The following is a 13,548-nucleotide window of genomic DNA, read 5'->3' as shown; positions in this document are numbered from 1 at the left end:
CCCATTTTCTTTTGTATTAGTCCATAATGGAAGGATTTTACAATCAAATTGATTAACCCAGTAGAGAGACCTTTGTGAAGAGGTTTTTTGAAACAAAAGCCTGACTAAATATAATCTGCAGCTTGATCTACTGTTAGCCTGAAGTGGTGCAGTAACAGTGATTTGTGAAGAGAAAGATTTTCCACAGATAAGGTTAGAGGTAGATTATGATCATTAGTTGAACTTAGTTGGTTTGTTGTGCATTTGAGTGCTTCTCTTATCTTTGCAAGACGGTGGTGTTATGACAAACTGATAGGACAAAGACCATCAAGAAAATTAAATTTCAAATAGTCATGTAATCCTCCAGGGCTCATGTGCCTTCAGAAGCTAAGGTTGGCTGAAAATCATCTTAAGTGGTGGCTTTTAAAAGGACATCTATGCATGGAGTTTAAAGATATAGTTTTAGTAAGGTTAAGTGTCTGGATAGTTTGATTTAAAGCTTCTGCTTTACATGAATTCTTTTCTCCGACAATTTGCAGTAACTTCTCTTACATTAAACTGTCATAAAAAAGCATTTAAATATTTCTTACTGAATTATACAGCTGAATTTGTTTTAAAATTTCAGACCTCTTGTTTGAAAAGAATTGAACGTTCTGGAGAAAATGCAAAAGATAGAACTTAGTGCCTCAAGGGAACCTGTGGGAGTTGTTTTCAAGTTGTCTTTTAACTTTCCAGATTAGAATGCAAGAGGGAGCTTTGAGCACTTGCTTCACTAGAGTTGTATGCATCTAAATCGCATTCAGCAGTTATTATCACACATGCAGAACTCAAGATTCAATATGAATGGTCATGATGAGATATACACAGGAATGGCTGGCTTGGTGGGGCTCTGGAGGAGGCTGGGAACTTGCCTGCAGATGGCCGAGTCATAGCTTTCATAGTAAGAGGATGGAGTGAGGAGATTTCGGAAGGGAGTTTGATGTGATATCTGAGACCAATAAAGGTTAGAAAGACACAGTCCTGACTACCCATACAGTACTTAAGAATATAAGGAGTAACCACTGCTCTGCCTAGCTTGAATTCTGCCTTGGAAACTTGCAATAGAAAGTGCTATTTAGAGAGCACATGCAAGCCTGGACATTTCTTGTGGTCCCTTAGCCCCAGAAGTGCTTTCTTATGGATTTTAGAGGGTATATCTCTTCTTAGTAATTTCTGGATTTGTTTAGGGATTTGTCCACAAATTTCTCTAGTCCCTTTTTGAAACTGAAGACGCCATGTGCCTCTGCAGCTTCCTGTGACATCAAGCTCCAGAAATTCATTACCTACTCTGTAGAGAAGTATTTCTTTTATTAATTTTAAAATAATCTCCAACTAGTCTTATAATGTGCCTCTTAGATCTTGAACTCTAGGATTTGGAGAATACCAGTCCTGATTTCATCTTATCTACTGTATCCTTGGTTTTGTAAATCTCAGTTGCCCTTCTCTGTACCTCCCCTGCCTTCACTGCAGGATGAGGTCACCCTGAAAGAGGCTGTCATCCTTCCTGACATGTGCTCTTGAAAGGACTATAATTCTGTTTGCATGCATTACTTTTAGTTAATTGGCTTTCCTAAGTCGGATATTTATGATATACATTTATAGGGCTCTTATTATAGATGATTATTTTAATCTTTAATACCTTTTTGAGGTAAGGCAGTACCAACATCCCCATTTAGAAGACAGGACACTGAGGCACAGAGACATTGGTAGTATCTGGCATCGTTATTAATTTAATGTAAATCTCTTAAGTTTATGTCGTCATCAGGGGAGCATGCTGCCGTAGCCAAGTAAATATGCTTTTGCCCTTACTAGCAGAAAGTTACAGGTGTATTAACCTGGCATTGTAACATCTCAAGGATTTTCTGAACTTGCTTTGCCTGAGCTGATTCTTACTTGTTTTGACAATTGTCTAGTCAAGTGATTATTTTCTCACATGTTTACCTTAACCTTTCTAAATACCTTTAATGATAATGGTCTGGCAGACCTAGATTGTTAGTGTATGACAAAAATACCCTTTAGGAGATTTAGGACTGGGGGATTTGTGTAATTATAAAAGTCTATCTGAGATCCAGTGACAAGGAAGCAGACTCTGCTAAGAAAAAATACAAAAATAGCGCCAAGCAGACCCAATGCTGAGAAAGAAGGTGGTTCTAACATGAACATCATGCTCCTCCCAGCAAAGATGCTTGTTTGAATCCTTCCCTCTTTCCTTCTGAGGAAGACTGAAACTACCAGCCTTGCACTGGGGACAATGGAAAGATGGGCAAAACACCAGAGAAAAGGGGGAAGTACAAGGAATTTTTGTATAGAAAATTAACTATGTTGATTATGAGACTTTTCCATACTAATTAGATAATTTAGACCTGTATATTATTAAGACATTAATTGAACTAGTAATAAATTCAAAGCTCTGTATATATGGTTCACCCATAACAAGATTTGTTATGTAACATTGCCTTCTTCATGCGGATTCCAGCATCAAAGAGCTTTTAGCTTTAATTGTCCCTAACCATTAAGTCAATCTAGAATCATATATCTGAAATATGTGTGCCTACTGTGATCACAGATTCTAAATGAATATGACTGTAATTAACATGTGTGTGACTCATGGCTAGCTCTAGTCTGTGATATAATTTTTGCAAGAATTGTTTGTTGTACTTTTAGATTAATTTTTCAGAGGCAATATTTTGGAAATGGAGTGTTTCCTGAAAATCAATTGAATAAGGTATAAATTCTGTTAATATCATTATCCTGTTAAATAAAGGGATCAAAGTTGTGACTAATTAAAATCATATGGCTTATATTTTCACATTTTTAAAAGCTCTTCCCAAGATGAAATTCCATAAAGCTATCAATTTTTCAGCTACATTGCAATGCCAGCTCTGTGATGAGTTAAATTAACAAATTGACAGTTATATTAACAAATTGTCTCCTGAAACAGCAGAGCTGATGTATCTCAAGCTTTCTAATTTACAGATGCTTCCTGTACTTATCTGTTACTCCAACAAGAGGAATATGTGCCCACAGGTCAGCGGTCAAAGATCAAGAAAAGAGAAGAGAAAAAAGAAAGTATTACATTAACTTTCTGTTTCTCTTATTTATGGTTGAATAAAGTTGATACAACAGTGTTCCTTGGCTGTATTGAGATTACTGGTGGATATTCATACTAAACAGTGGAATAAATATCTTTTGAAATCTCTCACTTCATCAAATACCTTTTCATAGTAGCTCTACGTCTTTGAAGTGTCAGTCACATACAGTGCCTTCATGGACATTGAGCACTGATCCATTTTGAGCTGATAGAGGTTGTCTTTTCATTTTGAATAAGTACTAGAATGGTGTAGATTTATTTTTGTAATAATCTAGCTGAAATGATAAAAGTTATCATCAGAAGCGTAGGTTACCTATGTGGTCAGGCAGAAACTGAGCTATTTGGTCTGAAGGTTTGCTGTTATCTGGCAGAGTCAGGCAGATGAAAACAAAGGATAGTCACAGAAAACATTCAAGAAAATTATCAGATAATAGCCTGGAGCAGGACCTACAGTATCGCTTGCATCTTGTAACCTTGTTGGCAACAGAACTCCTCACTGGGGTCACTCTTCTGACTTCCTCTGGACTTAAACACAATTTCTGATTAGGCTTTGGCCTATTTTGACCTAAAGAAGTTTTGACCTACTTTGACCAAGTTGTAAAGGATTCTACAAGCAATTCAGCATTAAGTTTACAAAGAAAATTTGTGGCATTTACCACTGAAATACTAATTTACTCATTTATTATTTATTCTTTTATAGCATTCCTATACTATAATTATTCCTGCACTCTGAATAATATAGAAAACCAGTATCATGGATTAGTTATCTTAAACTAACAGAAATTCTGTCCTGATTCACACAAAGTCCACTAGGCCGGTTCAATGTTGCAAAACCATATTTTTACAGTACACAGATTTGTATCTGATCTACTATCCTGTTGAACACACTAATGTTTTACCATGTGGTATGCATGTACCAGATGAATTCACCTACACTGGTTTCAGAGTAGTCAAGCTTCAATAAGCTTTTTTTATTTTTAACTAGAATACAAAAAATACAGTACCTTGATTCTAAAAATCAGTTTATGTCTGATACACTATTTAGATTGATTTAAGACTTTTCTTTATTAAGATTTGGAAGCTGACTTGTGTGTGTATACGTTAGAGTTGGTACATAGATCAAGTTGTTAAACTGACTGCTTTTGCAAGCTTAAAATTTTTGTTCGCTGCAAGGATGATTTGTGATGGTGCATAAAACTTCCTGGTTTGGAGTGCTCAGTTTTATATGTAAGCACATAGGCTAAGTATCACACAGCCTACAATGTTTACCAGTCATACTTTTCACAACTGAGTTTTACTTTTGTATAAATCATATCAGATGTTAAATGAACTGTTGCTTGACTAAGATTAATAGCATATTGTATATGAAACATAATTTAATGAGTACATTTTTGCTAAATATCATCTAATATGTTAAGGACTGTACGGGGATCTGAATCAGAGAAAAAGAGACTTCCAATCTCTAGTGACCAATATCCTGAATATTACCCTCCTCCTAATTTCAGTACTCTGCTTTGTAACGATTCTTGTGCCCTCTGAGCAAATATTGCTTTAAGTGATACTCACCAGTCACATGTTCCCCTGGATAGTTGTTTTAGCTGTCTTTCAAATTGCCCCATTCATAACTTGGATATAATAGTATATAGAGAGGTTTATTTTACTTGACTTAACCTTTCCTGAAGCTCAAGCATTGAGTAGATATTCTTTTATGAATAAAATAAAGAGAGTACATTTTAAGATCATAGCAACTGTTACAGTAACCAGCATGGAAGCAGTATCTGTTTCTTGAGATCTCATTTTTCAGTATTACAATTTTGTAATTTGTTAATGTTTAATAGGGAGATTATCAAGTGAATGTAACTTGCTCATTACCATAAACATTTCCTGATAATTTTAGTTATGACTATGACAGTTTGTAGTTTCTGTAGTTAGAAGTTCTTGGTCTTCATGAATGCAAGGAAAGAAATTCTGAGAAAGCCTTGCTGGAATAGTTGAAAAAAACTTAAATTACAAAACCAAACAAAGTGGCTATTATGGTTCACAAAATGTTTATATGAGACTAAAACTTTCTTTAATATTTCCAAACAAAAATCTATGGTGAGTGCACAGAAATCATAAAATACAAGACAGTTTTCAGGTTTCACAGTTTACCTGTGTGGCCCAGACATTCACAGACTTGAATGTCTGCTAAAAACAATACATGTTCATGTGAGGAACCCAATTTCTCAAACAGGATAAACAATTACCCTGTGGGTGATGATGGGGGTCCCGGTTTCAGGTGTCCTTGACATTACATCTTTACCTGGATCAGGTAAGACTACCTGAACTGCTGTTCTGGTTATTTCCTATATCTGAGCTGGCCCTCCATCCTATGTGGCAACTCCAGCATATGCTTGAGTATTTGTTATAGATTATTTTAAACTATGTTCATAACACCTCCTACATAGAAAAGACTGAACTACAAGAAGGTTCCTGTGGTGTCCTGGTTCTTCACTCCAGATGTTAATCAACGGTGCATACAAGCATGCAAATAACATCATTTAGTTGGCCTATGAACAGCAGGAACCTCCTGCGGAAACTTCTGGTACTATCCTAAATTGCAACCTGTAGAACTCCTGTAATAATAATTAGTAAATTGCTTGTGAAGAAGGATAGGAATCCAGCTAGCTCATTGTCTTCAACCAGCCTATTGTCTTAACTGTGCAGATACCACCTGGGGAGATCCTGCACCACACCAGGAATCTGGTGACTGAGTTTATGGGATTTGTACATAGGTACAGCCCTGATACATGGCTATATCACAACTGTAAATACAGGACAATCTGTAGTTTCATCCTTATATACTAAATATGGGTAATTTTCATAGATCTTGCAATCTCAGGAAATTAGATTTGCCTTTTGATTAAAGTGCCATATTTTTAAAACAAAAAACTTCTATTATATTCAAAATAATTACTTATCTCGAAGGTTAGGGTTCTTTTCTATTTATTTCACCCTTTTTTATCCTTTTTACATTTGGAATGTTGACCAGAGTACATTAAAAATTCTGTATGATTTATTATAATGTTTTAAGTTGTATATTTTTTATTAGCTTTTAGTAAAAAGAAATCCCACAATACGTCTTTACCTGTTAAGATATTGAATAAATTACTTTCTTTATAAAAATCAACAATAGTCTTCTTATCAGTAGGATCCTTTTCCTTTTTTTGCGAATTACTTTCTTTATAAAAATCAACAATAGTCTTATCAGTAGGATCCTTTTCCTTTTTTTGCATTGTTATTTTAACTGTTTCTAATCCCTATATACAGTAAGCTGGGAGGGGACGCAGCTAGGACAGCTGACCCCAACTGATCAAAGGGATATCCCATACTATATGACATCATGCTCAGTATATAAAGCTGGGGGAAGAGGAAGGAAGGGGGGACGTTCAGAGTGATGGTGTTTGTCTTCCCAAGTCACCATTATGCATGATGGAGCCCTGCTTTCCTGGAGATGGATGAACACCTGCCTGCCCATGGGAAGCAGTGAACGAATTCCTTGCTTTGCTTCACTTGCGTGTGCAACTTTTTCTTTCCCTATTAAACTGTCTTTATCTCAACCCACAAGTTTTCTCATTTTTACTCTTCTGATTCTCTCCCCCATCCCACTATGAGGGAGTGAGCGAGCAGCTACATGGTGCTTAGCTGCTGGCTAGGGTTAAACCACAACAGTTCTTTTTGGTGCCCAATGTGGGGCTCAAAGTTTTGAGATAACAGCAGGTTTGACTGGAATGTGCTAGGTGGAATTTATAGCTGTTATTGCTGTTTAGCTAGTAATCAGAAGGCTTCTGTGCTTGCCATGGGGCTTGTTTGCTTTACTGTATATTAGAATCTTGTGCTCATTAGTGGCTGCTCTTTGCTTTTGCTGCTTGCTGTACTGCTTATCATCTTGCTTTGCTGTGCCTGGGAACATTATGATAAGAGCAATGGCCATACGCCTGGTCTGGCAGATGGCCAGGGCATCACTGCTGTTTCTGTGCTGCTGTACTGGACAGGCTGGAACTACAGTGTGAACTGGAGTCGAAGGGACTGTGACCTGTGGACCAGGAGCAGGACACCCCAAAGCGTCTGTGGCTGTGGATAAGCCCATGCCAGAGCAGGTTCTTCTTGAAGCATTTGTGGTTGTGATTACGTCTGTGTCACAGCACATATACCTCTGAAGGGATTGTGGACCAAGGATAAGTCCACGCTGGAGAGGGTACACCCTGAAGCATCTGTGGTTGTGGATAAGTCCTTGTTGCAACAGGTACACTTTGAGGCATCAGTGACTGTGCATGAGGTCATGCTGGAACATCTCAAAGTGTGTGGCCATGGATAAACCCACAGCAGAACAGGTATAATCCTGGAGGGACTGCAGCCATGTTGGAGAAAATTTGCTTCTAAAGCGACTGTGGCTGTGGGTAAGGCCATGCTGGAGCAGCTATATCTCTGAAGGCATTGTGGCCCATGGAGAAGGCCATGGTGCACCTCAAAGCACCTGTGCCTGTGGATAAGTCCATGCCGCAGAAGGTATACCCCTGGAGAGACTGCAGCTCATAGATAAGGCTCCAGTTGGAGTAGGTACGCCTATAAGAGACTGCAGTCTGTGGATAAGTCCAAGCCAGAGCAGGGGCAAGGGGAGTTGTTCATTGAGATGTTAAACCCTATGGTCTGCTCCAAAGGGACCAGCGGTAGAGGTTGCAATTGAATTACCTTTAAATTGTTGTAACCCAGGGGTTGAGTTGCATGTTATAGGAATTACTATAGCAGGAGCCACTTGAACCAATGGAGAACAAGCCTTACAAGAAGCAGTGCAAGTGCAGCAGTGACCCAACCTGAGCTGTCTGTGGTGCCCATGCAACACACCACCTCATCTGTCCTGAGTAACCACCACAACAGATGGAGCCCAAAGTCATGGACTAAAGGAACTTAACGGACATTTTGTGGACATTTGTGGACATTTTACAGACATTTCACAGGGATGGTCCATAGACTAAGGGAATGATATCTGTGTATTTTATCAAAGGATGGGAAGCAAGGGGGTGGGTAATGAGAATGTATTTGATAGTGTGAGATCTGAGTATGATGTAAATGGTATGGAATAAGGGGTGGAGAATGTGCTGATTTTGGCTAGGATAGAGACCAGGGCATCACTGCTGTTTCTGTGCTGCTGTACTGGACAGGCTGGAACTACAGTGTGAACTGGAGTCGAAGGGACTGTGACCTGTGGACCAGGAGCAGGACACCCCAAAGCGCCTGTGGCTGTGGATAAGCCCATGCCAGAGCAGGTTCTTCTTGAAGCATTTGTGGTTGTGATTACGTCTGTGTCACAGCACATATACCTCTGAAGGGATTGTGGACCAAGGATAAGTCCACGCTGGAGAGGGTACACCCTGAAGCATCTGTGGTTGTGGATAAGTCCTTGTTGCAACAGGTACACTTTGAGGCATCAGTGACTGTGCATGAGGTCATGCTGGAACATCTCAAAGTGTGTGGCCATGGATAAACCCACAGCAGAACAGGTATAATCCTGGAGGGACTGCAGCCATGTTGGAGAAAATTTGCTTCTAAAGCGACTGTGGCTGTGGGTAAGGCCATGCTGGAGCAGCTATATCTCTGAAGGCATTGTGGCCCATGGAGAAGGCCATGGTGCACCTCAAAGCACCTGTGCCTGTGGATAAGTCCATGCCGCAGAAGGTATACCCCTGGAGAGACTGCAGCTCATAGATAAGGCTCCAGTTGGAGTAGGTACGCCTATAAGAGACTGCAGTCTGTGGATAAGTCCAAGCCAGAGCAGGGGCAAGGGGAGTTGTTCATTGAGATGTTAAACCCTATGGTCTGCTCCAAAGGGACCAGCGGTAGAGGTTGCAATTGAATTACCTTTAAATTGTTGTAACCCAGGGGTTGAGTTGCATGTTATAGGAATTACTATAGCAGGAGCCACTTGAACCAATGGAGAACAAGCCTTACAAGAAGCAGTGCAAGTGCAGCAGTGACCCAACCTGAGCTGTCTGTGGTGCCCATGCAACACACCACCTCATCTGTCCTGAGTAACCACCACAACAGATGGAGCCCAAAGTCATGGACTAAAGGAACTTAACGGACATTTTGTGGACATTTGTGGACATTTTACAGACATTTCACAGGGATGGTCCATAGACTAAGGGAATGATATCTGTGTATTTTATCAAAGGATGGGAAGCAAGGGGGTGGGTAATGAGAATGTATTTGATAGTGTGAGATCTGAGTATGATGTAAATGGTATGGAATAAGGGGTGGAGAATGTGCTGATTTTGGCTAGGATAGAGATAATTTTCTTCACAGTAACTAGTATGGGGCTATGTTTTGGATTTATGCTGAAAACAGTGTTGAAACACTGAAACAGTGTTGAAATAGTGAAAGCAGTGAAAGCAGAGGTGAAAAATGGATTTCAATCTAATGAGATCTGTAGTCATTGAAAGGAAGAGGACCACCTCAGTAGCCCACTCGGAGGTTTTTCCATATTACATGAATAGGACACTCATGTTTAGTCTCTAGGTGACAACAGTTCTTGCCTATTATTTTCACAGAAGGAAAAGGTCCATTGCTAATCAATGTTTCACACTTATCTGGTGTCTTCAAGCATCTCATCCCAATGTAAGAGTTAAGGGTTTCTTTTTCTTGTTGCACTTTCTCTCTTCTGAATTTTTCATCATAATAACTTACTACTGTATTTATCCTAATTTATCATCAGAATCTTATAATCATCTGCTGCATTGTGACCACTGACAAAGCTTGACAGTAACAGACCAGGACACAAACACCACCACCGTGACTAGGAGTGACAGCCCTCACTTCACACTGGTCGTGAAAGTTTATGTGAGTTGTTACACTCATTTTACCTATGACCAATGAGGATCTTCATCAGATCTACAGAGCAAGTCAGGAATTAAGAGGTTCCTAACTGTTCTCAGGAGAAAAAAGGTATGATATAACGCTGTATTTCTGCTAACTGCACTTCAATAGGTGTGCACAAAAAAGTGTTGCACAAAGAATGTTCTTTGCTACTCTTAACTTAACTTTTCCAAATAATCAGGATTCATTAGCTGTGCTGACTGCTGTCTATTCAAAGGGTGGAGGTGACTTTCTAGTGGTATTTTAACATGCCAATAAAGTATATTTCAGAGACAAGAGCATTACTTTAAAACAAACAAACAAACAAAAAACCACCAGATAAATTGCTTAGGAACAATCTGTTACCCATGATTGGCATAACAGTCCAGTCAATAAAAATTGCATATGAGAAACAACAGAGTATACTTCATTCTGTGCTCTACTCACTAGCTATAAAGTGGGCTGGGAGTTAGGGGTGGCAATATGCAAGGAAGCATGTGCAACCACAAGCCTTGATGGAATGTAAATATGAGAATGTAATATCTAATGGCGTGGGTACTTCCACAACAGGTCAAAGAAAGACGATATTTCAAAAAATATTTCCAATAATATTAAACCAGTTATATCACAGTGGATGTGGAAAGAGATGAATACAGCATAATAGTCACATATTAAACAGGGTTGGATTTTCTTATGCAAAGCACAAGTATGTTTATTTCATATAAAGTGTCATATTAGGACATTATAAACAACACTGCATTCCTAAAACACATGCATAGTCTCCATAGGAACTGTGTCTGCTTTGGGTGTATTATAAATGTCAATGCGTTCTCTCACAGTCTCAACTGATTGCTATGTACAGTGACTTTTTCTGGGTTTATAGACCCTTACATGCAGCAGTCATTGTTAGTGGGAGTTATGTGTTTACCTGAAATCAACAATACCAGAAAGAAGAGAGATGTAAAAACTACTCTTTCTAAAAATGTTAACCTAGAAATAGCTAAGTCAGAAAATATATCACAAAGATGTATTAATTCCCTGCTACCCTTCATTTTATTAGCAGAAAGCCTGAGAACTAAATGCTAGCTTTGGTGAACTGATTGCAGGTGTTAGCATCTCAGAATAAATGTAAGAAAGAGGTAAATAATCTATTCTCTTTGTGTAATTTTTCTCCCAGTCTGATTTCTAGTGATTTTGTAAGAAGTAAGAAACTTCTACACTGCTATAGGTGTCTGTTGTGGTTTACCTTTTTTTTTTTTTTTTTTTTTTTTTAAATGATGCAAAGAAATACATAATGGGACATTTTGTAACATGGTCAGGCAATCATACTGGACATGATAATAAAAAAATCTCGTTAATATGTGCAGCATTTTGTGTCTAGCATTCTAATACATAACAATTGTGTCTCCACATGGAGGGCTTATCTGAGAGTTGGCGGTGTCATTATTGCAGCAATACTTCCAGAGCACAGTGGGAGGAGTTTTTCAGCACCTGGCTCCTTATTCCCTCAGCAGTCCCTGGGGGACAAGGAGAGGAGAAGGGGGCAGGGAGGATTAATTCTCTGCCATGTCATTTCACTTGGTTTTGCCTATGTATTTTTCAAGGAGGTATGACCCAACCACTTCCCACTACCCATACTGAATGCAGATTAGTGGCTTCAAGGAATAAAATTATCCTTTCCCATCTACTCAACACCCACAAGTCTTGGGGTCTTATCATTGCCTTTTAAGAAAACAAAAGTCCAAATCTGGAACTCAGTCAAGGGCAATGAATACATGATAATCAAACTGTGACTGCCCAATTGGAAGAAATTTGGAATCAGTTAATTCAATATTTTTTGCTGGTAGGAAACACTTCACTACAAATTGCTAATACAAGTATAGTGCTCTTTAAGCCTGTCATAACAGAGACCTTGGCAGGAGTCCAGTCCCACAGAACAATAAATGTAATGCCTGTGTCAGAAAACTAAGAAAATTATCAGAATATTAAACCAATATTATATTTCCCCTCCTAAATCTGTCAGTGATCATTATAGTAACAAATTAGTCATGTTTTTCTTCTGAACAGCTATGAACATGTGAATCTTCTTTTTAAAAATTCTAACTCTGAGCCATTTTTTAATTGCACTAACACACTCCAAGGCATATGTCACAGTGCCTCTGAGATGCACGTTATCTCACAGTAACACACACCTTGTCATGTATTATTTATCACACTAAAGTGTCTTGTAATTTTCATTAACAGTTAGATGTCTAGCTTTCAGAAATAGGGAGATATTTAATTTTAACTGTTTCAGTGATAATATGTCTTTCAAACTTTGTACGCAGATACAGACTTCAGGATATTGGGAACAGAGTGTGCCATTTTTACTAATACGCTGCAAAAGACACTAAACAGGAAAAAAATAGCAAATCCTTCTTTCACCTGGAAATAAGAACAAATTTCCCTCTTCTCTAGGAGAATGCTGTTAACCTTTCCACTGGCTTCACATACTGTGCTCTCCCCCGGGTCTCATTGTCTTTTCCTTGTGATGTGAGAGATGCAATGTGTGATATACGATTGCGGCCTGACTGTAAGCCAAGATTCACTGGGAGAAAAGCAGATGGGTGAGGGTACTAAGGAGCTGAACCTGTCCCATATTTGAGACAAGGGTCATCTCCTTTGGCAACTGCAAAATCCACCGTTAGGCTCCACCTCCTAGAAATTAAGCAGTGACAGGACTCAAGGTCAGTTATTTGCACCAATTGTTTGTAATCTTTAACTGCTAGAAAGTCTGCTTCTGCCTAGGTTTGCTCACTGAAAGAGGAGCAAGGCACTATCTGAGAGCGCAAAGGGCCTGGGGCATATTTGCGAGCAGATCCTTTTCCTGAGGCCACCCTACTGGGAGCCAACAAAAGCATAGCAGCATAGGTGAGGACTGTAGCATGGCAGTGGTTCTTGGTGACAGAGGGTGGTCTAAATCTGTGCTGATTTTACTGTTCTTTTGACTTTTACTGATTCAGTTATAAGCAAAAGTAAACAGTAGGAATCATATACAGGGAAACTTTAATCCCTGTTTAAGATTTATGAAAGTTTCATATGTTGATTCAATTTCTAAAAGTTATGTAATGTATTTTAACAAATATTAATAGTAAAGTTCATTGGATCTCCTCTGATACTATAGCAGGCTTTCACAGTTTCTGAGTTAAAAAGAAATGAATGAACAAGCAAATAAAACCAACAACCTTCCCTCTCACACAAACTTTTTTTGCCTACTTACCCGCCCTATAAACTCATTTTGGGAAACGAAAGTCATACTACATTCAGATCACCAAAGAGGTGGATGAAACAAAACTTAAGAGGGAGATTCAGTATTTTAATATAGGAGTACAAGAAAATGTGACTCTGTCCTGGTTTCGGCAGGGATAGAGTTAATTTTCTTCATAATAGCTATCATAGTCCTGTGTTTTGGATTTAGTACCAAAAGAATGTTGATAACACACTGATGTTTTCAGCTGTGGCCAAGTAGTGCTCAGACTACTCAAGGACTTTTTGAGCTTCTCCTGCTC

The sequence above is a fragment of the Egretta garzetta genome, unplaced genomic scaffold (assembly GCF_000687185.1).
Source record: "Egretta garzetta isolate BGI_Z169 unplaced genomic scaffold, ASM68718v1 scaffold259, whole genome shotgun sequence".
NCBI classification, from domain to species: Eukaryota; Metazoa; Chordata; class Aves; order Pelecaniformes; family Ardeidae; genus Egretta; species Egretta garzetta.
Note: the sequence above shows the minus strand (reverse complement) of the source record.